Below are 27,892 nucleotides of genomic sequence, written 5' to 3'. Positions count from 1 at the left end.
CTTAGAAGTAAATTTAACCAACTAGATACAATTTCTACAATGAAAATTACAAAACATTTATGAAATTAAAGAAAAAAATAAAATATATCTTGAGATCATGGGTTAGAAGAATTAATTTTGTTAATATGACCCACTCCCCAAAGTGATCCATAGGTAGAATGCGATCCCCATCAAAATACCAATAACTTTCTTCAAAGAATTAGGAAGAAAAAAATCCTAAAGTGCATAGGGAGCCACAAAAGACTTAAAAAGAATAGCTAAACCAATACTGAGTGGAAAACAAAACAAATACAACAACAAAGCTTGAGGCATCATAATACTTGACTTCAAAATATACTATAAAGCTATACTAATCAAATAGCATGGTATTGGTATAAAAAAAAATCAACACATAAACCAATGAAACAGAATAGAAAACCTACAAATTAATCCACATACATATAGCAAATTGATTTTTGAGATTTTTTTCCTTTTTCTTTAATCAGAATAAAAGTAAGTTTTAGTTTCTAAAACTTCATGAATATGCATGTCATCCTTGCACAGGGACCATACTAATCTACAAAGTGTCATTCCAACTTTAGCATAGGTGCTGATGAAGTGAGCACCAGTCAAATGATTTTTGACAAAGGCATAAAAAACATATATTGGAACAAAGACAGTCTCTTTAATAAATGGTGCTGTTAAAACTGACTAGACCTATACGGAAGAATGAAACTAGTTCCCTTTCTCTCATCATGCACAAAACTCAACTCAAAATGGATCAAAGACCTAAATGTGAAACCTGAACCTATGAAATGACTACAAGAAAACATAGGAGAAACATTGGAGACATCAGTGTAGGCAAAGATTTTTGGGATAGGACTCCAAAGGCATAGCAGCAACAAAAATAAACAAATGGTATTAAAGCAAACCAAGAAACTACTGCTAACTAAAGAAAACAGAGATAAAACACAGAGATAAACCTACAGAATGGAGTAAAATACTTGCAAGCTATTCATCTGACAAAAGATTAATATCAAGACTATATATGGAAGTAAAAGAACTGAACACCAAAAATAAAATAATACAATTTAATAATAAGCTAAAGTTTCCTCAAAAGAAAACATACAAATGCCAACAAGTATATGAAAAAATGCTCAATATCACTAATATCAACATCACTAATTATCAGACAAATGCAAATCTAAACCACAACGAGATACCATCTCATTCAAGTTAGAATGAATATTATCAAACAGAAAAACCAGAAAATACTGACGAAGATGGTCATTCTTACACACTGCTGATGTGAATGTGGTTAGTACACTCATTTATGGGAAAAAGTATGGAGATTCCTCAAGAAACTAGGAATTTATCTACCATATTATCCAGCAATTCTACTACTAGTTATATGTCCAAAGAAAAGGAAATCAGTTTATTAAAGAGATACCTGCATTCTCAGGTTATTGCAATACTATTCATATTAGCCAAGATATAGAATCAACCTAGGCATCCATCTGCAAATGAATGGGTAAGAAAAATGTGATGTATATGCACCATGAAATATTATTCAACCATCAATATACAATTCTGTCCTTTTCAGCAAATGCAAATGGATGGAACTGGAAGCAGAAAGACAAACACTACATGTTCTCATTCATGTGCAAAAACTAAGCCAATCTCAACAAAGAATAGAGTGGTACAGTGATCACTAGAGACTGGGCAAGGCAGAGGAGAGCAGGACTGAAAGAAGTGAGATAAATAGCCACAAAATACAATTTGAGAGGAGGATTTAGTTCTGCTTTCAATAGCAGAGTAGGGTAACTACTGGTCATAACAGTCTATAATATATTTCAAAATAACTAGAAAAGAAGAGCACAAAAGTCATAGAAATGATTAATCATAGAAATGATTAATGTTTGAGGATATAAAAGTGCTTATTAGCCTGATTTGATTAATACACATTTTATGAATGTATCAAATTATCATACTGTACCCTATAAAGATGTATATTTATTATATCTCAATTTTAAAAATATAAATAACACTACCAGACTTATTTCAAAAAAATACTATGCCTGAGAAATGTAAAAGAGCCTATTTATCAATATTATGTAAAGATGATGATTTCTGACACTGGTGGAGTAACTGGCACTTAGTACTCCTGTCTTAAGCATAATAGTGAGTCAAATGCATGTGGCAAAAGTGTTCAGACATTGGACCACAAGCAGTGCAAGAAAGTGACCTCTGATAAGAAGAATTATGCTGTCTGCCTGGGGGCAAGTTCCTGACCTCAGTGCAGTGAGCTTGATTTCAAGCAAACACATGGTTATCCATCTCAACTAAGGAGGAAAAGATGAAGTAGCAGAAATCTGTAGGCTAAGACTTCAAAGGAGGAAGTCACATGGAGAGGAGACCCTAAAAGTTTGTGGGGGTTCCTCATAGATCTCTGGGCAAAGACTGCACTATGTATGGTCAGAATGATATTGTACAAGGCTTACTAGAGACAGTTGGTACATTCAATGTGGAAAATAGATATTAATTGTTAAGCACTACTTGTTAAAGTGCTGTTAACACCTTAGATATTTTCCAGAAAATGAAAGTCTACTTCTTAGAAGTAAGGACCATATCCTATTCCAGACCCACTCAAGAAAGCCGAAAACAAAATCTGCAGGAAGACAGAATTCAAAAATTCAGTCTCATTATATCAGAGGGGTTTGGAAAACATCTTGGTTTCTTTAAACACCTATCCTAACAAAGAATGCTTCTAAGCCTAAGGTGAAACAGTGTCAAGTTGATCCAGCAGTTATTGAACTGTGAATAGCTTAAAAGAAAACCAACATTCTTCAGAATCTCTACAATGTATTTATCCAAAATGACTGGTGTACAATCAAATCTATATAGAAGCAAGAAAATGTGACTCATATTCAGTAAAAAAGCTATTAAAAGAACCCATCCTCAAAATGGTCCATATGTCACATTTAGCAAAGACTGTAAGAAGCTACTATAAACATGTTCAAAGAGCTAAGAAAAATATATTCCAAAAGGTAAAGGAGAGCTGAAATAAGATGGTAAAATGGAGCTAACACCAATAATTCCAGTGGTTCAGGAGGATCATGAGTTCAATGACAGTCTCAGCAATGGCCAGGCACTAAGCAACTCAGTGAGACCCTGTCTCTAAATAAAATACAAAATAAGGATGGGGATGTGGCTTAGTGGCCAAGTGCTCCTGAGATCAATCCCTGGTCTGCCCCCCCTCCCAAAACAATTGGAGTTAAGAGCATATGAGATGTGGCAGAAGAAAGTTAATGAAATTCAAGTTATATAAAGTGATGTCATCTAATCTGGTAAGCAGAGAATAATCAAAGAATAATTAACAGTGCACTAGAAGGTTCTAAATATTATAATTGAGAGATAGAATTAGAAAGATAGGTATAGATTAAATGGATAGAGTATGGATGATAGAGCAATAGAGGGAATAAATATTTGAAAAGAGAAATGAAGTAGAATTATCTCTGTTTTTAGTCAATATGATTTCTGTACACTAAAATCTTTAGAAATCTACAAAAAAATTAGAATTAATAAGTGAATTTAGTTAGCTTATGGATAAAAGCTCAACATGTAAAAAACAATTATTATTATTATTTCTATATAATAGCAACAAATTGGAAAGTGAAATTTTAAAATAATAAATATAATTTATAAGAGTATCAAATGATAAATTAGGACTAAATTTAATTTAATTTAGACCTTCACAAGTGTAAGGTATCTATACTAAAATTACAAAGGATTGCTGAAAGAAATTAAAGAAGGTTTAAGTAATTGGAAGTACACAATGTTCATAAATTAGATGGTTTGACATTTTAATATTTCCATTCTGTCCAAATTTGTCCTATAGATTCAAGCGATGCTTGTCAAATTCACAGACTGTAGAAATTAATAAGTTCCTTCTAAATTTGAGATTCAAATTAAAGAACTTAAACAAAGAAGCAAATTAAATAACCTAGAGTAGCCAAAATAATTTTTACCTAGAAAAAGAAATTAGAATAATTATACCATCTTATTTCAAGACTCACCCCAAAGTAATAGTAATCGAGACAATGTGATAATGGTTAGTGATAGAAAAATAAATCCTGATACACAAAATAGAGTTCAAAGTACCTTTAAAGACATACAATCAAGTGAATTTTTAACCTAGTTACAACATAATCTAATGAAGAAACACATTGATTTCATTGAATGGTTCTGAAACCACTAGATTCAATATGGAAACAAAGATGAATCTTGACATTCCTTCATGCCATACAAAAAGTTCATTTGCTATCAATCATTCCCAAGTTGAAAAGCAAAAATAATAAAATTCCTGGAAGAAAATATAGAAAACTTGATATAGGCAAAGATTCCTTGAACAGGAGTCAAAAAACAGAAAAAAATAGATAAATTGGACTTCATCAAAACTAAAAATTTCATACAGGACCATGATTAGGGTAAGGTAAAAAAGACATGTTTGTACAAGGGCAGAATTAGATTACATTACATTTATTCTGATTTTTTTGAAAGACTACATCAAATATTATTTATCTTCATATCTGAATTTGTTGACATCCCCTTAAATTTTGTGCTAGAGAAAGGAAAGTGGTTCCGTCCCCTCACTAGTCCTAGCCCTGATCCTACCCTTCCTAAATTTCGTTAGGTTAGTGAGATTCCAGGATCTTTTCTCTGAAGGCTGAAAACCATCTTTAGGCATTAACTGTGCAATAAGGAGCTCCCCTCATTTGAGCTTCTACTCTCAAGAATAACATGTTCTACCATTTTCCCATGGCTACACAGCACTGTTCATGTGCTTTGTCTAGTTTTCCAGTCATTTAATGAAGGAAGGTAATTCTGGCTTCTGAACTCCACTGTAGTTAGAAGTATTTGCAAAACAGTTAAATTATGGAATCAACCCAGGGGCCCATCGATAGATGAGTGGATTAAAAAATTGTGGTATATATACACAATGAAGCTCCACTCGGTCACAAAGAAGAATGGAATTATGGCATTTGCTGGTAAATGGATAGAAATGGATAATATCATCCTAAGGAGAATAAGCCAAACTTAGAAAGCTCAAATGTTTTCTCTCATATGCGGAAGATAGAGTAAAATAAAGGACAGGGGGAGGAAAGAATAGAATACCATAAAGATAAAGGCAAGTAATGTAGAAGTAAATAATCAAGAGGCAGAGTGGAGGGATGAGTAAGGGGAAGAGATGTGGAATAAATTCTTTAAAAATCATATCATGTGCATATATAAATATATCACAGGGAATTTCACCTTTATATATAAATAAAAATAAATAGACAATCAAATGTAAATAAACAGACAAGCAAAAAGAAATCTACTAAAAGAAGGAGGACAAGGGAGGGAAGAGAGAACCAGTGGGAAAAGCGGGAAATTGTGAACTCAAATCAAATTCCAAACATGCGTGAGAATGTTGGATGAACTACTCTGTATAACTATAAAGCTCTAATAAGAAATAAATAAGTGAATAAAGTATTGAAAAATATTGAAATGTATTTTCTAGCATTTGTATCTTTAAAGTTAGGTGAATCTGGTAAGCTTTTCCATGTCTCTCAACATATACTAATTTGTAGGAAAGGGGCGCCCAATTTTTTCTTTCTTTCTTTTTTATTTTTTGACTGCCAAGATTTTTCTAAAGGTATTATACTTTTTATACATTTTGCAGGTGGCTTGGTGACCATTTTTTTATCATTCTGCTTTTTAAAAAACTTCTAAAATATTTGTCAATGATTTATAAGATTGCTATATAAAGTACACTCGACAAAAGTTATATGCAATGTGCAAGGCCCATGACTGTCTGTAACATCATTTATTATTAAAGATACAAGAAGCTTCCAGACTCCTTGAATGATAATGAAAATATTTCTATCCCACTGATCTATGGAAGTATCTTTCCTGTACATGAGGGAAGCTAGAGAATTTTGAGATACAAATTACTTTTTTCTAAGGCTACAGATACCTTGAAAGAAGTTGAAAGAAGTTTTGTCTTTACCTTTCAGTCTCTGGATAAGGTGTAAATTCTAAAAGCTTGAACTAAGCTCAGAGATGAGAAGTCAGTTGCTCTCAGACTGCAGGCGAGTAGGCTTCCATCAGCAAGGAGGGTAGGAATGGAAGGAGGAAGGATACAGGTTCACATGCATGGTGATGGAATGGAGACCAGAGAGATCAACCACAGTAAACAGGAATGGAGTAGAGAACAGAAAGACAGAGGCAGCAGTTTCCTATGTCCTCAGACCTGAAAGCAAATGGAACACTGATATTGACATCAGTGTAATCCAACAACTATTGACACTTCATTAGTGGATACCGGGATACTTTTTCTAAAGGGAGAGATCAGTTTCTTTCTGTTGTGATCAGCAGCATGCATTACTAGGAGAGAACAATAAAGATTTAACAAAAAATAATTTGTACTCATGAACTGTTTCCTAAGATGCACTAGACATTATTTAGATTAGGTTAAGAAAATTATCTTTTTACCTCCCATTATTGGAAATATCTTCAGCATCTTCTAACATTGCTGCAACTTGTGGTTGTTGTAACATAACTGTGAAAGAAACTGCCATTAGGCAAGGTCAAAGAGGCCTGCTCTTTCTTAAAATGATTTCGCATTCTCTTGTCCCTGCCAAAGCTGCCAGCCATCTGCCAATTGTGATGTATTTTATGATATGGACACAGGGAGCTAGACAAAGATCACCAATTAATATCCTTCCCAACAAGTGACAAAACATATCATGAAACAGAATCTCTTAAGACAGTGACCATTGGGTCATGTCTTCTACCCACAAAACAACAGCCTTTTCCTTCCTAACAACAGTTTTAAACTTGGGATGAACTAAGTAGCTCTTGCCCCTTGGCCACAGCTATTTATGTCAGGCCTTTAGGGAGAACTTCATGGTAGAATACGGGGAAATTTGGAAGAGACCAGAGAGAGCTCCTTTGATACAAACCTCTTGCATTACAAATGAGCTAACCAAGAAACTAGGTGACTTGCACAAAATCAGTTAATGAGTCAAAGATATATTACACAAGCATTTTTCCAGTTATTTTAGTCAGCAACATCTTTCCAATTATGTCTTATCCATCCCAACTACACAATTTTAGAAGAATACATATGCTTACCCATATTATGAAATTAGTCTGTAAATATGTGTTTGGGCTTCTTTATAATCATATTAAGGTATAAAAAACCAAAGAGTAATAATTATATTAAAAATATTTGCATGTTTATAATGCAGAAGGTCCCGGACTATGTTCTGAGTATGATACAATGGATAAGGACAAAAAAAATGTAAGATAGTCTCAGATATCAGCAATGCATTGCTATAAAAATAAAGTAAAATATAAATGGAACAAAGCAAGTTAAAAGTCAACAATTTATTGTATCTCAAGATTTTGTGGACTGACTAGGCAGTTCTGCTTATCTCACCTGGATTTTGTAACTTGACTGGTGATGGATATTTTAATGGTCTGAGACCATCACACTTCCAGGGCCTATGGTGGGATATCTAAAATGACAAAGATGACTAGACCTGTCACCACTTTGTCTTTCATCCTGGGCTTCTTCACATGATGGCAGAAGCATTTAAAAGATGCACAAGCAAATCTACAAGTCCCTTTGAAACTTCCACAGCATGCAACATATCATGTTCTATTGATCAATGAAACTCAAAGGCAAACCCAGATGCAAGTAATAGGGGGAAAAGCTTCATTTCTACATGGGAAGAGCTGTGAAGAATTCAGAGCCATGTTTAACCACCACTTCATATCTTAGGATCATAGAAACTAGTTGTATAGATACATTATAAATATAAACAACCATAAGGCAAAGCATTATTGAAAGCTAGTACATGTCAGCTGTTACATATAATACCTTTATATGTAACATCTAACTTAACGTTCATTAGAATCATGAGTTATCATGAGTAGTGGTTTTATTATTCAAGATAAGGAAACTGTAACATAAAATGTTTAAGTTATTTCCCAAGGTCATGCAGTTTGTAGATATTGAAGTAGAATGCAGGCTCAAAGAGTCACATTCTAAATGCAAGTCTCTTGAATATCAAACTTGGTAAAATGTACAGTAGGGGTATTGTATCAGCTTTCTAGTGATTTAAAGCAATACAAATGTAATGTCTCACAGTACTATAGGTCAGAAGTTGAGTTGGACTTGGCTGGTTTTGTGTTTCAGGATTCACAAAAGCAAAATCAAGGTTAAGCTGTTAGCAGAGGGTCTGGGAAGAATTCACTTCCAAGTTCATCCACTTTGTTGATAAAATTAAATTCCTTGCAGTTGAAGGAATGAGGACTCATTCTTTTGCTGGCAGTTGGCAGGGGGCCAACCTTAACTCTTAGAGGCTTACCTGTGGATCACTGCCTTGCAAACCACCAACATTGCATAGCTCCTTCTCACACTTAGAATCTAACTTTTCCTTTTGCTGTATCCCTCCTGCCTCCTCTTCTACCAGCCTGAAAAAGTTCTCTGGCTTAAGCGCTCAAGTGATGGAGTATATAATGGGTAGAATAATCCAGGATAACCTCTTTATTTTAAAACTTATAGCCTTAATTATTCCTGCGAATTCCCCATTACTCTATAACATAGCAATCAGTTTCCAGGATTTAGGGCATAGATATCTTTGTAGGTTACTCTGCCTACTACAGATATTAAGTGCTATTGGAATTCAGAGGCAAGGGATATTTTGAGGGCGGGATGGTTAGTAACTATTCATGGAGGTAAATTTGAGTTGAATTTTAAAAAAATGTAAAAAATATCACTAGGAACTCTCTGTGTTGGGGAGGAACAGTTAAAAGCCATGAGGAAGTTCTTCCAGATAAGCAATAAGAATTTGAGGAGTAAAGGACACACAGGAAAGTAGAGGCATTTGTGGTAAGTGATAACAATTAGAATAATGGATTCATGGGAACCATTGGTGGAAAGATATATTAGAGTGCAGATAAGGTCAACTAGTGGAGAACCATAAATACCACACAGAGTAATTTGGGTTTTCTTCTACAAGCAACGGGAAATCATTATGTTTTTTGAATGAAAGGGTGAAAAAATTAAAATGATCTTCTGGGAAAATGGATCCAACTAATGTACAGGAAAGATGGGAGTGAGGAGGGTCAGAAGACAGCCAACTAAATTAGGGGGCTATTATAACCATCCAGTTGTGCAAGAGCAAGGTTAATAAGAAGAAAGGGAAATGAGTGAGAGATCCCAGGAAGAAAGAAATCACTGTAATCTTGAAAACAGGGCCAGGGAAGGATGAGGTAGAACCTGCTGCTGGCAGGAAGCTTGAGTCAGGGAAAGCATTAATTGAGATTCCAGTCTGCCCTAACAAGGAACAGCTGGGGTCTGAACCCTGCTCAGCTTTCAGATCCCACTGTCCTCCTATTTAGGGTAGGAAACAAGCTCTTCCACATAGCAGACTCCCTATCAGAATCTCCCAACTTCAAAAGCCACATCTCCAGGCACAAAAAAAAAAAAAAAAAAGCAAAGCCGTTTTTATTCCCACTGAAAAGTTCCTTTTAATATTTGGAGTTATTTTCCAAACACTGGTTTAATTAGTGTTTTTAATTTCTATACTTAATGAAAAATTTACAGCTCCACAGTTGCTTCTGAGGGTTCTGTGTGTTATTCTGCGTGTGAGTGAGTTATCGTTTTTTTCCTTTCTTCCTTTTTTTTTTTTTTTTCTTCTTTTCAATGCAAGATTTTTATAGACTGGAAATCTTCTGAACTTTAGTCTTTGGGGGCATCTCTGTATCTTAAAATTGATGTACATAATAATAAAAAGAAAGTCTCCGATTGTACAAGAGGATGGATTAAGAGATCACTCTTAAAGGCACTTCTTAATAAACATTCTTTGGCAGGCTTGAGATTTACAGGGGGCCATCATCAAAGTGGCCATGTAAATGGGGACATATTGACAACTTTCACCCTTAAAGGAAGAGGCAAACAGGATTTATAGGTTTCAACCACTGCTCTCTGGGGAATTCAACAAGGGACTTATTTTGTTTCTCCTTTAATGGCTTCTCCTGAGTACTTTATGGACCGATTCTCTCATCTCAAGTGTCTGATCCCAAGACATAAATTAATTTTAGATGCACCTTTCATCCATCTTGTCTGCTAAGGCAATATTCACTATTTGTTTGGGTTGCCATGGAGATAATTGACTTCCTGCTGTGGCAGAAGTCTTGTTTAGGGGTATTAAAGGGGTTTGGGTCCAGAGATTCTTTAATTTTCACACAGTAAAGAAAGCCATTCCATCAATGGAGTGGTTGTATACATCTCCCACTTATAATTGGAATAATTTTTTTGATCACCTTGTGAAATTTCCCTTTTTTTATTTTCCATCACTTCCTTTTTTTATGGTTTAACCTCCACTCTCCAAGGTACTGACTAAAACCACAGCAAAGGGCAAGCAGTCTATTTATTACTCTTTTGTAGGATGATTAGACACAGCATCCCAGCAGAATATTATCTGAGAAAACAGCTGAAGAATCTGAGAAAATGGTGGACTGTAGAACCCTATTCAGGTAGTGGGAAAGACTTCGTTTTATCAAGACAAGAAACACTTTGAATACCAATTCATAAAATCAATCTCCCAGTGACCAATTCAGGCTGCTGAAGATTGGGTTCCTTTGGAATTTATGTGCCAGTTGTGATATTTACAAAAGCGATTGTTGGATTCTGCTATAAACTGTTAGGCAATATGAAATCGCTTCTCAGTACAATGAGAAAAATTAAGAAAGGAGTATCAATTTATAAAAACCTTCTTTAAGGTATACAAATAAGAAAATGAGAAAATATATTTCACACATATTCCTTCTCACCTTCTACATTTTGACTGCCCCCAACCAATTATAAAAATTTATACAATGAATTATCTAAAGACCTTATGGCATTTGAAAACATAACTACCAGAATTATGGTATTTCTACACATATATTTTACAAAACCAAAGTAAAATCCTACACCAATTATACACAAGTCTAATATTTTTGCTAAAATAGGGGTTTTTTTTCAGTAGTTCAAAAAGCTATTACCAAAAGAAAAAAAATTAAATCAATGATCAGAATGAGAATCCTTAGGAGCAATAATAGTGAACAAAACTCTAAGAACCTACTTCAGTTCTTTTAAGTGCACAGCACAAAATCAATTTGCAATGACCCTGAGAATCAGCCTTCCTCACCACATGACAACAAAAGAAATAGGGGATGAAAACAAATTAAAGTAGGTTCTTAAAAGTCTTTTTTTGCCTTCCAAAGATTTCAGGGTATCTTTGAACTATGAAAACTTTTAAAGGCAGCTCTTTGAATGTTTATCAATATCATTGTATATTTTTACAGTAATGGCTTTTAGACCGACCCTGGAAGCCCACAATTTCTTTCTGATTTCTCTTTCACTGTTTGTTTACTCCACAAATGTGTTTTGAGGGCATATTCTGAACATAACACTGTGCTAGGCGATGGAGGGAGAGGAATTGATGCAGTCTAGATGGCACCAAGGTAAAGGTGACACAACTCAGAAAAATGCAGGCAAAGAAAGAAAACATAGGAATCCACAGAGGAAGAGAGAGGAGGCACTCCACAGCATAATTCCCATACATCAGCTCACAGTCTCCAGTTCACTGGTAACAAAGCTACACTTGAAAAAGACCTTGAAAGGGCAGAGCTTTGCATTGGACCCTACCTACCTGATTCCTTGTCCAAGTCCTAAACCTCTAACCTATAAAGCTTTCTGAGTTCAATTAACTGACAGTTAAGCTGGACCAGGAAGGATTTTAGTGTATGTAAGGGGAAGAATAGCATTCCAGGGGAACAGACGTATACAGAGGGACCAGGGCATGGTTCCCAGAGGTGATGAAAGTAATAGGTAAGTCCCAGTCACAGGGTGCCTGGCACTATTGTAACTGCTTTCTGTACATGAACTTGTTACACCCTTACAATGACATCCTAATTCCCTAATGAGGAGAGGCATAGTTATCATCCCCACTGCATCAATGGGGAAAGTCAGGCTCAGAGAAATTAAGTACCTGGTCCAAAGTTAAGCATCTAATAAATAGCAGAGATGACCCAAGTGACCTGGCTTCTAGGCCTGTGTTTCTGCATTCTCCTAACTCCCACCCAACTCATCTCCCCGGAGACTGCATATGAAAGTCAGGAGCAGTAGCAAGGGCCAGACAACTAATTCCCACAGGATAAAAGTGAAGTGCAGGTGGAGAAGAGCCATGAGTTGTCTTCTGCAGGCTTTGGGGTCTTTTCTTTCTGTTTTTTTTTTTTTTTTTTTTTTTTTTAGAAAGGATAAACTGAGCTCAAAAAGAGCTTTTAGAAAGATAACTCCGGAGGAAAGAGTATGGATTGAAGGGGATAAATGTTGAAGACACCGTTCTGTCATTGAAAACATATTTACCAATAAGTCTCCACACACATACATATGACACAAAAATCACACACAAAAAAGACTATGCATAAAATTGCATACAACACACCCCCAAATAAATACATGTAACTATTTAAAATACATATGTGCATCACACGTACACCACATCTGCTCATATACCCCACACATAAACACATAAACATCAAGCACACACACATACCAATATCCACTCTTATACATATTCCACATATATCACTCACACACATACATGTATGTTCACACATGCCACATAACTAGATGCCACACACCTAGGCCTCTCCACACACATACACACATGCATACTGCCCATAATCACACACATAACATCACATATGTACCTCACACATACACATGGGAGCACACACACACACACACACATTTATTTCCTGACCCTGAGCACGAGGTAAATAAGTTCAAAAAAAGCCATGTTCACTAAAATTTCTTTTTCTCGTTTATTTTCTGCTTCCCTGAACACAGAAAAACATTGTCCAGAATCTTGAGCCTGCAGGAAAGGAATGTTGTATATCTCTGTCTTCCATTTCTAATGACCTGATATTCTCTGTATTAATTTGGACTTTTCCTGAGCTCAACAAGATGCAAGGGGAGATATTTTGGAAGATCTAAGAAGAGACTTTGGGTAGTATTGTCCTCAACTTGATATCTTGGTCACTTATATGTCTTATATTACGAAAGACAGTACATTTTGGTTTCCCCTCTTTCATCTGTCTTCCATTTAGAAATTGCCTGTGATGAGCCTGGACAAAGTCTATGTCCAGACCAGGATAGTGACTCCAGCCTGTCAAAGAACCCACAGAGCTATATGTGGACTTTACATAGACTGCAAGTGTAATTTTATACATCTCTTTGTCTAATAAATGCACAAGTATACTATTCACCTTTTAAAATAATAATATGTAGCTAAACAAGATGAAAATGTTTATTCTTTAGTCAAAATACCTCTCATTCCACCTGCCACCAAAAGAACAAAATGCCTGCCACTTGAATGGTAAATTATATTCAAACGGTGGTTTATACTTGTAAATTATTTTAAAGACATCACAAAATTCTTGAAAGCAAAACAACATTTCTAAGCATGCATGGTTCGAGTTTCACTTAGGGAACGTGAAAACTACATCCTGTAGAACACACACAGGGTATTTACAGGAAATGTGGTCCATGAGATTCAGAGCCTCTGTGTGGTCTAAATGGAAGATCACATTTTCATATTTTAAGGTCAAATTACATCAGCTTCTTTCCAGTAAAAAAAAAAAAAAGAATAGCATCATACTAGAATGTTAATATCTTGAAAACCTTTGAGCCTCAATATGGTGATCTCAGGATAATTTACCGAGGACGAGACTGATGAGCTGCAGTGGCTATTTAATACCCAGAGTTGTGCTTAGGAGAAAAGGATTTCCAGGATAAACCATTTTCAGGGAAAATTCAATCTAACAAATTTAGTTTCAGAAACTACGTGTAGGGTGAAAGAATAAAATTACCCAACGTATACAAACACAGAATTTTCACCTTTTATGGTAAATATGGCTATTTCAAGTTGTCAGGATAATTTGGGAATCTTCACCTTTATGATTACATAAAATGATTTCAGTGAAAGAAATAGTCAAAGTGATTTATTTTAGTTTCCTCTCCCCCATCCTTCTATACCTTCAAATCTGTTGGCTTTATGGTATTATTATGTCTGTAGAACTGCATGCAAAATGCAGTCAGTAAGCATTTCCTGAGCCCCACCCTGCTAGATTCAGGATGAGTCATAAAATTGTAAGAGCTTCCTATTTGCCCTCAGTGAGCCTGAAATCCAGCAGGAAAGATAAGACACATATGAGAATACTTAAAAACTAACAGCACAGTTGTAAGAATGAGCAGAGTGGTACCAATTGCTTCAGGAAAGCAGAGCTACAATCGAGAATCAGCAGAATGCAGACTATATGCATGTGAGTAATTCCAACAATGGGATATGAAATTCCCATTTCAGGGACATAAAGTTTAATTCTGTTGAGGGACATTTTGGCTGCAGCAGCAGATGTTTGAGATCTTCTGCTAGAAATAGGAGTGTTAATGACTACAGGTGGTTATCGTACCAAAATGACAAACAACAATAACAAAAAATCCATAAAAAACCTGAGTGGCTTCTGCTAAGCTTGCTGGCAGATTTTCAAACTGAAAGAGGTTGCTCATAAATTATCTTTCAAGTTGATTTCATTTTTTTTTTCTGTATGCTGCTGAGATGCTCTAACAAGCATCCATATCACCTCAGTGGAATTGGGAGTTAGTGTGATTTGTGAAAAACAGGTGAGGTTGTTACTCAAGGACATACTCAGCATTTCTGCCACCGTGAACTGGCTGTGAACTCACAACCCTCCTGGCGGGTTGGGGACAATCGCAGCAACCATCAAAGCAAAAAGATCTGGGTCACTGGGGAGTTTTCCAAGTGGGATTTTATGGAGGACTCTGTCAAAGAGTCCTCAAGGCTCTTTCTGAGCGCTCACATACATCCTCCTTTCTCTTAGTACCTGCAACCTGAATTTCCTGCAGAGAATCACATCCTATCTGTAATGTGGAAGAGTCAAATTGCATCAAAGGCTGCACTCACTGCCCACGCCTATGGGGAAAGGCTCCAGTGTTAATAATTCTGCTGACGACAGAGCAGCCCAGATCTATAGGTTAAGTAAATGCTATATCAGAATCGCCAGTCTACAGGGGCAATAGCAATCTATGCCATTTGCAGAATGCCTATCATGTTCAAGGGCCTTACTTTTTTTTTTTTTCTCTAAACAATAATTCTGTAGGAATAGCTATGGCTATTTTCCCCCCATAGGCTACGAAAGGCTAAATAATCTGCCCAAGGCCATACGTACAGTACAAGTTATGACTTTCCAATTTGAAACCATTGTTCTTCTCTGCTCTGGGATTGGAAATATAACCCACAAGTGAATTATAAATTTCAATTTAAGCAACATAAAAACATGGTGATCAAAGGCAGTAATTCTACTGAGTTAATCCTGAGAGAAATTGATAAAAAAAAAAAAAACACAAAACAAACATAACTCCTGGGAAGTCATACTGTTCTAGGTTAGAAGAGGTTAAGAAAGGGACTCTCTCTGGGCACTCAAACCTCATGCAAATACTAGAATCCTCTTGCCCAGTATGGTCAGTTCCATGGAGCATTACTTGTTTTCCCTTGAGATAGTAATTTCAAAGTCATGCAAAACCTCTCAAAACCTTCCTGTGAGTCTTGATGACTCACCCACTCATGCATGATGCCTACTGAAGTGTACTGAATGAAAATCTGAACACAAGCATATTATACATCCATGACTTTTCTCTGTGAGCAGTTAGTCAAAAATCAGAGATTTCAGCTAAAATATGGATATTCAAAATTGCTGTGCTATCCTTTAGGAAACAAATGTTACTCAATACTTATAGAAATCTCATGGACTTGGAATGGAATGACACCAAAGTGTAGGGCTGAATAGAAATAAAAGATGTAAAGATCTTTCCTAAGGTATAATAAGCTTTTTGGTAAAGCAGAATTTTATTAAAATTCATTTATGTAGTGTTTTACACACACACACACACACACACGCACGCACGCACAGAGTCCTCAACATTCAGGCAATTAACTCTTATTCTCAGGATTGCTTGACAAGAAAAGAGATTTCTTCACCATCTCCCTGATAGGATACTTCTGCTGCTTATATTCCCGAATGATATATCTTTTCATAAGAACAATCTCTTTAAGATCCCCAAATCTTGGAAAAAGTGAAGAGATACTAACACAGAACCTTCTGCAAAATGTAACACCACACAACAAAGAGGTAGTACAAGACATACATGTGGTGGACCATGGGGAGAGTCTTAGGGCCCCGCTGGGCAATGCTAACTGTGGAGTGTGGTAGCTGGGACTACATGGCTTCCAGGGCCACTTCCTCCTCTTCTTCTTCTGAGGCAGCCTTTGCTCCTAGAGGATGGAGCTCAGGAAGGTCATTGGTTACTTTATTCGGTTCTTTGTCCAAGGCCCCTGCTCTAATTTCAAGTAAAATCTGGCCAATTTCCATTTCAACTTTTTCATTTCTTCCTGATCATCCTTGCTTTCAAAGTGCTCCCTAACGATCCCAGTCTTCATCATTTCTTAGAACAGTTCGCATACTGGATTCCTGGAATTTTCACTCTGCATGGCCTTCATTATTTCCGTGCTCTTCTGCAGAGAACTGGCAGAACCACAAGCTGGTTCTGCATCCCCAAGAGCACAACTTTCACATGTGCTTTGAATACACAGAGCTAACTCACAGCCTTCTTTGATCTGATCGTCTCCTTGTCCAGAACCATACAGACCCTTTTGGGCCTTCTTAACAGCATCTTTTACTTCTTCTTCTCTTTGGATAAGGTTTCAGCTTATAGTCATTTGATTCTGTTGTTTTGGGGCTTGTGGTAAAACAGAAAATTATGGTGGAGAGGACTCATGGAGGAAAGCTACTTACCTCATGGCAGCCAGAAACAGAGAGAGTGAGAGAGCAAGAATGATAATCTTACTCTGTGCTACTTGTAGCTTCAAATACAATAGATTAGCAAATTTCTCAGTCTCTTATATGTTGCTCCTCCTCCTTCTTCTTCCTTTCTTTCTTTGCATGGTCTTTGTGGACCTGCTGTTTTCAGAGTAAGATGGGTATTGATGTTTTTGTGGAATGGAATTTGGTAACAAAGAAAAGGAAGTGATTTATTCATTCATTTTGTAAATATCAAAGTATCTATTTTGTGCACTGTGGAGGATATCATTAAGCAGTAACCAATCCCTGACCTTATGGAGTTCAAGTTCTACTGAGGGGAAAAGGTAACCAAAAATATAAATAAATTAAATAAATAAGTAAATTTGGGGTTTTGAACAATAATAAGCGGGTAAGAAGGAAAGTAAAATCAAAGGGGTCAGGAAGTATCTGGGATACAATTTTAAGTGAGAAGGTTATTTAACATGGAAGTACATGTAATCCGTAGAAAGACTTCAAAAGGAGTTGCTGTTCATATCCTGGGCTTACTATAACAAAGTACCACAAACTGAGTGTCTTAAACAACAGAAAGTCATAGTCTTAAAGTTGTGGAGGCTGGAAGTCTTCATAGCTCCCAAAGGCTATGAGAGCATCTACTCATTGCCCTTTCTCTCCTCTCGTTCTTTGCCTGGAGATTGACATGCAAGATCCTCCCCTTCCCTTCCCTGCCCTCTCCTCTCTCGTTCCCTCCCTTTTTGTCCTACACACCCCCAGCCTCTGGTGGCCTCCGACTTGTAGGTAGCATTCTCCTTAACTTCCCCTTGTTCATGTCTATATCTGTGTCCAAATTTCCTCTTTTTGTAAGGACATGAGTCAAATTAGATTAGGGTCTCCCCCAAGCACCTCACTCATCCTTATACAGACCCTGTTTCCAAAGATGATCACATTCACAGGCACCAGAGATTAGGACTTAAACTTCTCTTAAAGGGTCACAATTCAGCCCATAACAGTTGGTGGATAAGAAGTGTTTTTAAAAAATTAAAAGTCCTGACAAATACCACTTAAAGGGAGGAATCATTAAAGGGGTTGATTGCTCTCATCAGGGAATGTGATGATGCCTGCTTCTATATTTAATAAAGGCTAATTTCAGCCCTACAAACATCCATAATGAATTATTTAATGCGAGCTGGCAAAAATATACCTATTGAACACAGATGTTGTCTTCTGTTGCTATTGGATTTGGCTATAAAATAAGAAAGGGATTAGTAATCTCTCAGGAAACAAGGCAACAGAAAATTAGACAGGCAAAGGTCTGCTTAGCGCACCCAGAGTAATTCTGCATCCACTGAGCTCCGTACCTCTGCTTGGAGCAGCGCAGAATCACCTCCCGGCTTCTTAATAAGCATATTTTTTTTCATGAAGGATAGAAAATATTATCAAGCTAAATTTTTCCCTCTGCCAACAAGTTAGGGATAATGTGCACCATGTGGATCAAGCTGATCACATAAATTGAGGCTTTAAAGCACAATATCTGAGCATTTCCCAACTGAACATTACTTTTCTGTATAAATTAAAAATGTCTAAAAGGGGGTTTATTAGAAGGAGACTATCAAAGCTTTTTATGAACATGCTTTCTCTTTTGATCTATATAATTTTCAAAAAGTGTTAGACATATCATGATTTCTAGCACAACTGGAATTTTAAATCGAAGAATCAGAAGGAAAAAATGCAAATAGAAAAGACATGATTTTGAAGCCTTGCCTATTTCACTGCAATTAGTCATTAAGCAGAGGAAATGAATTTCAGTAAAAAGCCTGCTTTATCTAGCACTTTATCAACCAGAAAGCTCCAGAAAAAATAGCATTTCTAATGTCTCCCAACACAAATCTTCAATCTATTAACCACAGGACTACAAGAAGGTTGTTATTTGCTTTCTTACTGGTTTGGGGAGGAGAAAGAAAATTACATCTTTGCATCAGTGAGCTTTTTCAAACAATGGTGATTTACATGTCAATCTCCTGATTATTAAATATTATCTATGTGATTTTCAACCTCATCCAATAGAAAAAAAATTTAAATCGCAGATGATATTTTAGAAATGCTAACTACTTTGAATTCATATAAGCCTTGGGGAAGATCAAAGTCCTTTCAAGGTATGCTTGTGGATCACTGAGCCAGAACAGATCTGAAGTGGTCATTTATTTCTGAGCCCTCTCTTCAAGCATTTCAATATTAAAATATTAAATATTGGAAGATTTTTCTGGGCGCTACTTTTAAAGAACTCAATGCATGTGAAACAAAGTTAGTAGTACCTCCATGGATTCAGAAAATCACCAAAGAGTAAATATAATGTTCATAAGGTGTTCAGTTTGATGGCTGTGGGGAATGGTAGAATAATCAACCAAATACCTTTTCTTGTCTAAATGTGAAGTAGGAAGATGTAAGGTTTCTCTCTGTTCAGATGGTAATCCATTGGGTTATTGGATCACAGACTATTCCACAGATGCAAAGGCATGTATATTTGTTTGCTTGGGCTGCCATAACAAAAGACCACAGACTGAGTGGCTGAAATGACAGAAATTTATTTTGTCATGGATTTGGAGGCCAAAGGTCCAAGATCACGGAGCCTGCAGTTAATTTCCTCAAAGGGCCATAGGGAACCATCTGTTATGGACATCTCCCCTTAACTTGCAGGTGACCAGTTTCTGGTTGTGTCCTCACATGGTCTTTTCTCAATGTGGACATCCCCAGTAGCTCTCTCTGGGCTAATCATCACAACAGGACACTGGTCAAACAGGATAGGGCCCACTCCAACAGCCACATTTGACATAATTACTTCTTTAATGTCCCTGTCTCCAAAACAGTCACATCCTGAGAGGCTGGAGATTAGAGTTTCCACACAGGAATTTGGGAAAAGGACAAAATTTAGCCCTTAACAGCAAACAAGGTGAGAGTGATCTGATAGCTCTAATAGTCACGACTCTCCTGCTCATAGGAATTCTTCATGTTCTTTTGGCTTAAAGGATGAAGGGAGGCTTTGTCTTGCTCAATGGTAAAAGTTCCAACTCTGTCATCTGCCTGAATGGAAGAAGAATGAGCAACATATGGATTGCAAGACAGCATTAACCCCTTCAGCACAGGAAGAGTGTCATCCCCTTCCTTCTACTGTGGGGGTAGAGGGAAGATGGCTATGCAAATTGACAGGGTGTAGATGTAAGAATCAAAGCTTTAGAAACCTCACAGCAGAACAGAAGATCTGCTCACAGATTTTCAAGTTTGAATAGCATATCCATCTATGTGTTGGCTGCCATCTTGCCCATCCTTGTTTGCATCTATTACCAGATGGTGGCCCCTGTAAAATCAGGAATTTGCATACTCACTGGGCTTTGCCAGTTCCCATCTTGGTAGTGGATACCCAGCAATTGTTCAGTTTGAAGTGAGCAAATGTGCCTTCTCCCCAAGTGGAGTTCTAGAGCAGACATGGTCAGAGTGAGACCTGGGGTATAATTCCAAAATCACTGCCTCTGGCTTTTCTGAGTAATCTGTTTCAGATTTTCTTCCTATTCTAGCTAGGAGAAAGGCAGTTTGATCTTATCGTAAATCATGAGTCTTTCATTTTTTCCCATTGCCCTATACAGTCTAGTTATAATGCTTTCTTATCTAGCTAAAGGAGATAATTCTGAAAATGATTGACTTTCCATTGATTGAATTTGCCTTTGGTTTGATTTGTCTGAATCCCAATCAGGAAAGAGCCTTCCCCAGATAGCAGCTGGCGAAAAGGACACATGTCCTGAAGTAATGGTGCCTTTTATATTTTACATAGTACAGAGTAATTTTTGTTTTTACTAATTAAGTATCTGACATGATCCATTTCATTAAATTTCTTGGTGAGGTGATCTCCTTATTGGTGTCCTCCTTATTGGTGAGTGAACATGTGCTCACTTACATTGTGTGGCTGAAAGGAAAAATGTGTGTCTCCTTTGTGAACTTTGCAAATGTAAAGTTTGTATCTGCAAGGCCTTACTTTCTGTGTAAAGATTCCTGCCCCTCTCCCCCCAACCCATTTGCCAAGAATATTGAGAACGAAGCATGTAGCAGAAATTAGACACACCACAGAACTTAAGAAGTACCTCCCACTGCTTCCAGGAAGTAAAGGTCATTCCTCTTTATTTGAAGACCAAGGGTCCCTGCCCCACCCCATGGAACATCAGGGCAGAGAAGGGGAAATAAGCAGCCAGATCCTTGCTTTCTAAAACTGCACTCTCATCCTTGGATTATAGCTTATCTAAAGGGAAAAGTTAACTCAACCAAATAATGTGTTCAGCTCCATGAAGCTAAAGATGTTATAAACTGAGTCTCTCCTGAAGAGCACCAAACCTTGAATTTTTCCTGCAACAGAGGAGCCGATTTCACCATACCTGTCTATTGCTCAACAGTAGGAAGGAAGGTGAACTCTGGCCTCTCTTCATGAAACGTATCTCTGCCTTTCCCCCTCACTCTTCCACCAAACTCAACTGTTTACAAGTACAAGCAGCGACTCTGGAGATGGGAAATCTGATACCGTCAGCGCAAATGGAACAAAATGAAAAGGGGAAAAAAATCCTACACCCATCTGGACTTCCATATGCTCCATAGCCCAGAGGCTAATATAATTCCTTGAATGTTGGTTATAAAGCAATGTGATATGGATAACTACCATGCACTGAGCTTATTTAGACAAGTGTTCTTTCTACTCAATAAACCTTTGAAGGGATTAAAGTACAATCACTCCCAATTATCTGTTCACAAGTTCTTCCTTTCCTGTCTGAAGTTTTTGACTATCCCCTGCATCTGGTTCCTGTTTTTACCCCAGTCTGATTCCCCATCACCTGGACCAGGTGACATAGTATAGGGAGAAGATGTGACACACCTCAGGGATGTTGAGAGGTTTAGTGTGACACAGGGGTTGGAGGCATGGATGAGGGGCTGCAGAGACATCTGCCTTCAGAATCAGGAGCCAGACTGTGAATAGCCTTCTGGGCTATAGCATGGAGATTATCTTCGGGGGATCAGGAAATGTTTAGGGTATTGTGAGGATTTTTGTTTTAAAGAAGTAATTCGGGTGACAGCATAGACAGTGTGCATAAGAGGAGAAAAAAGATGCATGGGAAACCATCTCTACTGTCCCAGCCGAAAGATGATTATGGCCAAACTAGGCAACTACAGATGGCATGGAGAGGAAGAACCAGGATTGGTGCTGTGGTCACAGTTTTACACTTCTTTACATAGAGACACAGCAAAAAACTCCCCGAGAAATCCTTCTCTAGATTTTTGCAGTCCCTTCTGTAGAAGGGATAATACTAAAGAAACTTTCAGCGTACTTATTAAAGGCTGCTATTAAAAAATGGGGGCAGGGAGGCTAGAGTTGTGGCTCAGTGGAAGAGCACTTGCCTGGCATGTGTGAGGCCCTGGGTTTTATCCTCAGCAACATATATAAATAAATAAAGCAAAAGATTAATTGACAACTAAGTATATATATATATATATATAAAATGGGGGGGTGTCTTAAAACTATACCCTGACTTCTCTGTCACAGAGATATTGCAATTTCTCATCTAACATGTGTGTTGCTCCCTTGTTGTTATTTTTTTTTTTTTAAAAAAAACAGTTTTCTGCATCCCAATTTATTCTTTCATGCTGAATATAAAAAAGTCCTTGATTTTTGTCCCCTTTGTATCCTTTTCTAATGACACCTCCCATTTCCCACTTCTGAAAGCTCTAGTAACAGCCTTGACCACCAACCTTATAATACACTTCATAATGAAACTAAAGCCAGATGAATTTCAATGATCAAGTTTGAATGTTTTTTAAGTCCTCTTGTATAGACATCTTTTCAAGCTTGAGCTCATACAAAGGTTTTGCACCAATTATTTAAAAGGGAGGGAGGGGGAAAGAGAAGAAAGAGCCAGAGAGAAGGGAGATTTAGCAAAATGCTTTTTTCTCCTAAAAAATTAACCCTTAGGTTAAAATCCAGTCAAAACTATTGTCTTGTGAAAGAACTTGAAAGACTCAGGACTCAGCAGGTAGGATTAACAAATAAACACTATCATATAATTTCTAAAGGTCGTTTTATGCTAATAAGAACTCACCATTGATTCTCACTCAAGATGCTTGTGTGTTCTAAAGATTTCCAACTGTTAGAAAGGATGGGACAACTCAGCTGAACAGTTTTGTAGGTCAACAGGTTCAAGGTCACCCCTTAGAAGCAGCTTCAGAAGAGCCTCAGGGCGTGATGTGAATGAGATAGATGTACTGACCTCCACAGAGCTTGCTACTGGTGCTCAGGGACCCACAGCCAGGGATACAGGAGAATTAGAAGCTTCCACATTTGAAGGAGGCAGGAAGAAGAGACTTTAAGACATATTTTAAGAGAATTAACAGCTCCTAAAGAATAGGAAGAAACTATCTAACATCCTTTCTGAAGGTTCTTGGGAAGTTTGGACAACAATTTACCTATCAGAAAAGCTAATGTCTCTGATTTCTAGTTGTTTTTCTCTTTGTTATGAAAATCATCATAGAATAAAAGAGAACTGCACTTGTTCAGCCATGTTTGGAGCCCACACATTCCACTAGCATGGGCGAGGCAGCATCGGAAGCCCTCACCTGTTTTCATGATGGGTTACTCAGAGACACGCTCTCAAGAAGCTCTCAGGAATTAGAGCAAGCTTGTCAGTTCACAGCGGAAGCAGCAGACCAGCTGTCACTCCACAGCACAGCACATAATTTTTAATTTTATTCCAAAGACATGAAAACAGGAGTCCAATAGCAGCTTTTATTTTTCTCAAGTGGCATGATTGAACTGAGATTCTCTGAGCCACAAAGAAAATATAATCACAGTAGCTGATATATATATATATATATATATATATATATATATATATATATATATATATATATATATTAATATATATATAATATATGTATGTACCAGCCCCTCACTCAGCCAGGTTGTCAATGGGCCTTCTTAATTGTTTACAGTCTTTAATGGCAGCTTCCATTTTCACCAGTAGAAGCCCACATTTCAAAAACAAATTGGATACCTGCATGAACAAGCAAGCAGTTAGGCAGCTAATTACTGTTTGCAATTCAATTACCTAATTACTGTGGGCAAGTGCAGGGTGTTTGTGCAAGCAAACAGTCCCACCCACAAATATTGCAGATTTGATTAAAGAAGGCTTAGGTGCAAAGATTCATGCTCACTGCTAGTGCTTTAATAGGCTCAATAATATTCCCCCTGGGCTCAGAAAGGTCCTGGTTAAACACTCTTTTGATTGGGTTAGAGAAAAAAACCTGCTTAAGTGAACTTCACCAGCCTCTTCTCATGCCAGACTGAAGGCTCATCTGGAACTTTACCTTGTTACTCAAAATGTAGTCCATGGACCAGCAGCATCAGTTTTCTCTGGAAGCCTGTCTGAAAGGCAGAATCTTAAATCCTACTCCAGACCCACTGAAGTCGAATCTGCATTATGACAAGATACCTTTCATGAGTACCTTTGTGTTTGAGGAGCACTTCCCGAAATGACTACTCAGGAAACAAGGCTCTCTTGGTACCAACTCATACAGTGCTAAGTCTGGGTGGAAGGGAGATGCTCAGCAGTTACTCAGCTACAATGAGCAAGCTGGATCCATCAAGAGGAATCCCAAATAGCCTTTCAGGAACAAATCCTAAAATACTAATACTGAAACTACTTCAGATGTGCCTAAGGAGAAGGCAGAGACAATGTAGCCAGCAACCTCCTAGAAGATTCTACAGGTCTATCTTTCACATTCTTACCCACTTAGGGTCCACTTGATATTTGTCTTCATCTATGACTACACGTTCAGCCACAAAATCACTCTGTGAATATCCTCAACCAGGACTTTGAGCCCCATTAATCAATCCAACCTGCCTCGACAGAATTACAGTGTAAGAAGGTTCTTTCTTGTGGGCTCTGCGGGGACAGACCACACTGATCCATTTGCCCAAAGATTACTGAGAGGATGACTGTGTAGCCTCAGGGACAGGCATTTTCTACTCCCAAATAGACTGTTTCAACCACCTCATCAATCTCACTCACTTTCACATGGTGCTGGAACCTGAGCACAGTGCCATTTTAGGCAAAATTGTGTAGTTTGTCTTCATGATGTAGACAAAAGGCACCACACAGGAATCAGGGACCAGATCCCACTATTAAACAGCTGTGTGACCTTGGGCAAGGCACTTAGGCCTCAGTCTCCTTGTCTCTAAAATGAAAGGATTGAATCCGATGGTTTTCTAATTCCCTTTCAGTTCCAGCAGTCATTTGTTATCAAGCTTCCACAAGGGGGCTTACAGATTCTAAGTCTAGATCCAGCTGACTGGTATCTCCCTACAGCCTATGGAGTCTTCTGACTCTGGAGGGATCCCGACTAGGGACTTCTCCACTGTCTCCTACCCGCATTTCCCTACTGTGAATCTCATCTGATTCGGAGCCTCCTTCAGCTAGCTGTCCCATTGGCAAGCTTCCAAAGAGATGTGCCCCGAAGTATTAGCAGCTACTCTAAATGCATTATCCTTCCCATGGAGATTTTGGATTTGAATGGAAAACTGTCCTTACCACAGAGTTCTGAGTCTCTAATGATGAAGTTTTAAACTTGTTTTCCTACAAAGAAAGCTGTGGCATTTCTATAAATAGCTGAATCCCTACTCAAGAGAACACACGACACAATCCCTCTCTTCACTGCAGCAACTGAGGCCCTGGAAGATTAACTTTCTTGCCCAAAAAGATGCTGCTAAAATTAGAAATAATATTTCCTTAATCTCAACACTGTAAGGAGGTCCATCTTTTTATTGTTATTGTTATAAAGGTTACTGCAGTTTGACGAAGTGCTGATCTATCAGCATGATGATGAACTTCGTCTTCCAAAAGGTGAAGGACAGGCCAGACCTCAGACAGACAAAGGATGGATGTCACTTCAGGGTTTCTTCTGTAAAGGAAAAGAGAAAGTAGCTCTCACAATAGTGCTTTACAGTGGTTATCCAGGCTAAAGTTAGTGGACTCTTAAACAAAAATCAACTGTTTAAGAACCCAACAGGGAAAGACAATATTGCTGAGATCACAGAGATTATTACCAAGGAAGAATGACCAGGAAATGCAATGTAAGGAATGCAATAAGACCTCAGGAGCCCCGACCCTATCACTATCGAGTGACAGTGACTTTATGCATTTCTCCCAGATTGGACTACATGATCTCTAGTTTTCCTCCTATTCTGAAAGTTGTTTGAAAAATGTGACAGGTGAAAATAATGAATGAAATCTTAAAAAAAAATGTTTATGAGGAACAAATAAAAGGTCCAACATGTATATGAAGTGTACAAGAACAGTGGGGTGAAGACACAACTTAGCAGCTGTAAGACTTTTTTTTTTTAAATTCAAAAAGGCTTCTATAACTTTGAAAGGGTTAATTCGAGGCCCAGCAATGCTGATGTATGTTCATTTTAATATATATTTAAGAAAATCATCACCCTCTCCTGCTTGGTTGGACCACACTTGGAGTGTCGTGTTCAGTTTTGATGCTACTCATGAGAGGCAAGTGAACAACGGGAAATGTGTTCAGAAGAAAATAGCCATGAAGAGATTCTGGACCTTGTCATGTGAGGAATGATAGGATGTGAAATGTTTAGTCTGAGAACAACAACAAAAAAGGCCCCGAGTGACCCGGTGACTACCTGAAGGGCTGTCATTTTCAGGAGCAGTTGGCAGTGTTCTGTGTAGTCCCCAAGAGCAGAGCCAAGGCCGGTGCAAGGGAGACGCACAGGGAGGGACTTCTGAGCAGTTAGGGACATCCAAAGGCAGAATGAGTGACCTCAGGAGGTCACTGACCAGAGCAGTTCAAGGCCTTCTGTTTGTTCTTCTTTGGAAAAGATCCAAGCACCAGATGAGTGGCTGAACAAGGTGACCTGGATTGTCCCTTCCCAACTCAGAATCTATGCAACGGAGAAAAACACCAAAGAGAAGAGAGAAATAAGCAAATGCCAGGTGTTTATTACTGCTTTAAATGAAACCACCCCTGACTCAGGAATAGCAGTAAATCACTCATTTTCACAGGGTGATATTTTTAGTATATGTTGCTAACATGCATAGAAGGCATTTGTACAGAATTACAACTATTAAGGCATTCTTGATGTGACTAATACATCAAGGCTATCACCTATTAGTGAGTTTTATTTTTCGCTAATGAGATACAAATATCTTGTGTTGATAGCAAGAAAACTCTTCTTTTTAACTGAATATGTGAATTCTTTCCATGTGCCTTACTTAAAGCTATCATATCTCATTAGCAAATTTTATTTTTACCTGACCAGTTGAACGCACATCACATTAATGGCAATCCTTATTACTAAATTTCATGCACAAATGTGATGTCTTTGTATTTGCATTCATTCCTGGTTTCTTTATTGCTGCTAGTGTAACTGTAATTTATTAAGATGTGATTGTCTTCAGTAATGTGACCATCTGTGTTATTAATACAAAAGCAAAACAAAACCTGCTCCTTTTATCTTACTTCCGCTACCTCCCCTTCAAAATCCAATGATCATCTTATTTTGACTTGCCCAAGAGGCATGAACTGTTTTCTGATTTTGAGAATTTTTATTTTGAGAGCATTTGAAGTTCACCTTTTCTCTATAGACACAAGGAAAAATCACTAAAACTCTGACAATAAACATCATAATCAGATGTGCAGATGTCCACGGTTACTAATTAGCATAGGTATTTGAGTCTATCAGAGAAAAATGTCCCTCTGTAGTTTGTATCATTGTAGCCTGCTTGAAAATTGTACTATGTTGCCCCTGATAAAAGCCTGGAGACACAGGGAAGAAAGAGATGTCAATCCACAAGAGACTGATCATTTTTCATAATTAGGACAATAAACT

The 27,892-nt window shown here is 37.5% G+C and overlaps 1 non-coding gene and 1 pseudogene across 1 annotated transcript; both read right to left on the bottom strand.

The window, feature by feature from the left end:
* Positions 1–498: 498 nt before the first annotated feature.
* Positions 499–605, bottom strand: LOC143411902 (U6 spliceosomal RNA). The gene has a single exon (XR_013092914.1). It is a non-coding gene; the product is annotated as a U6 spliceosomal RNA (small nuclear RNA).
* Positions 606–16,380: 15,775 nt separating this feature from the next.
* On the bottom strand, positions 16,381–16,804 carry LOC143411406 (charged multivesicular body protein 3 pseudogene; annotated as a pseudogene).
* Between the last annotated feature and the right edge of the window lie 11,088 nt (positions 16,805–27,892).

The sequence above is a fragment of the Callospermophilus lateralis genome, chromosome 12 (genome assembly GCF_048772815.1).
Source record: "Callospermophilus lateralis isolate mCalLat2 chromosome 12, mCalLat2.hap1, whole genome shotgun sequence".
NCBI lineage: Eukaryota > Metazoa > Chordata > Mammalia > Rodentia > Sciuridae > Callospermophilus > Callospermophilus lateralis.
Note: the sequence above shows the minus strand (reverse complement) of the source record. Positions and strands in the feature narration are given on the sequence as shown.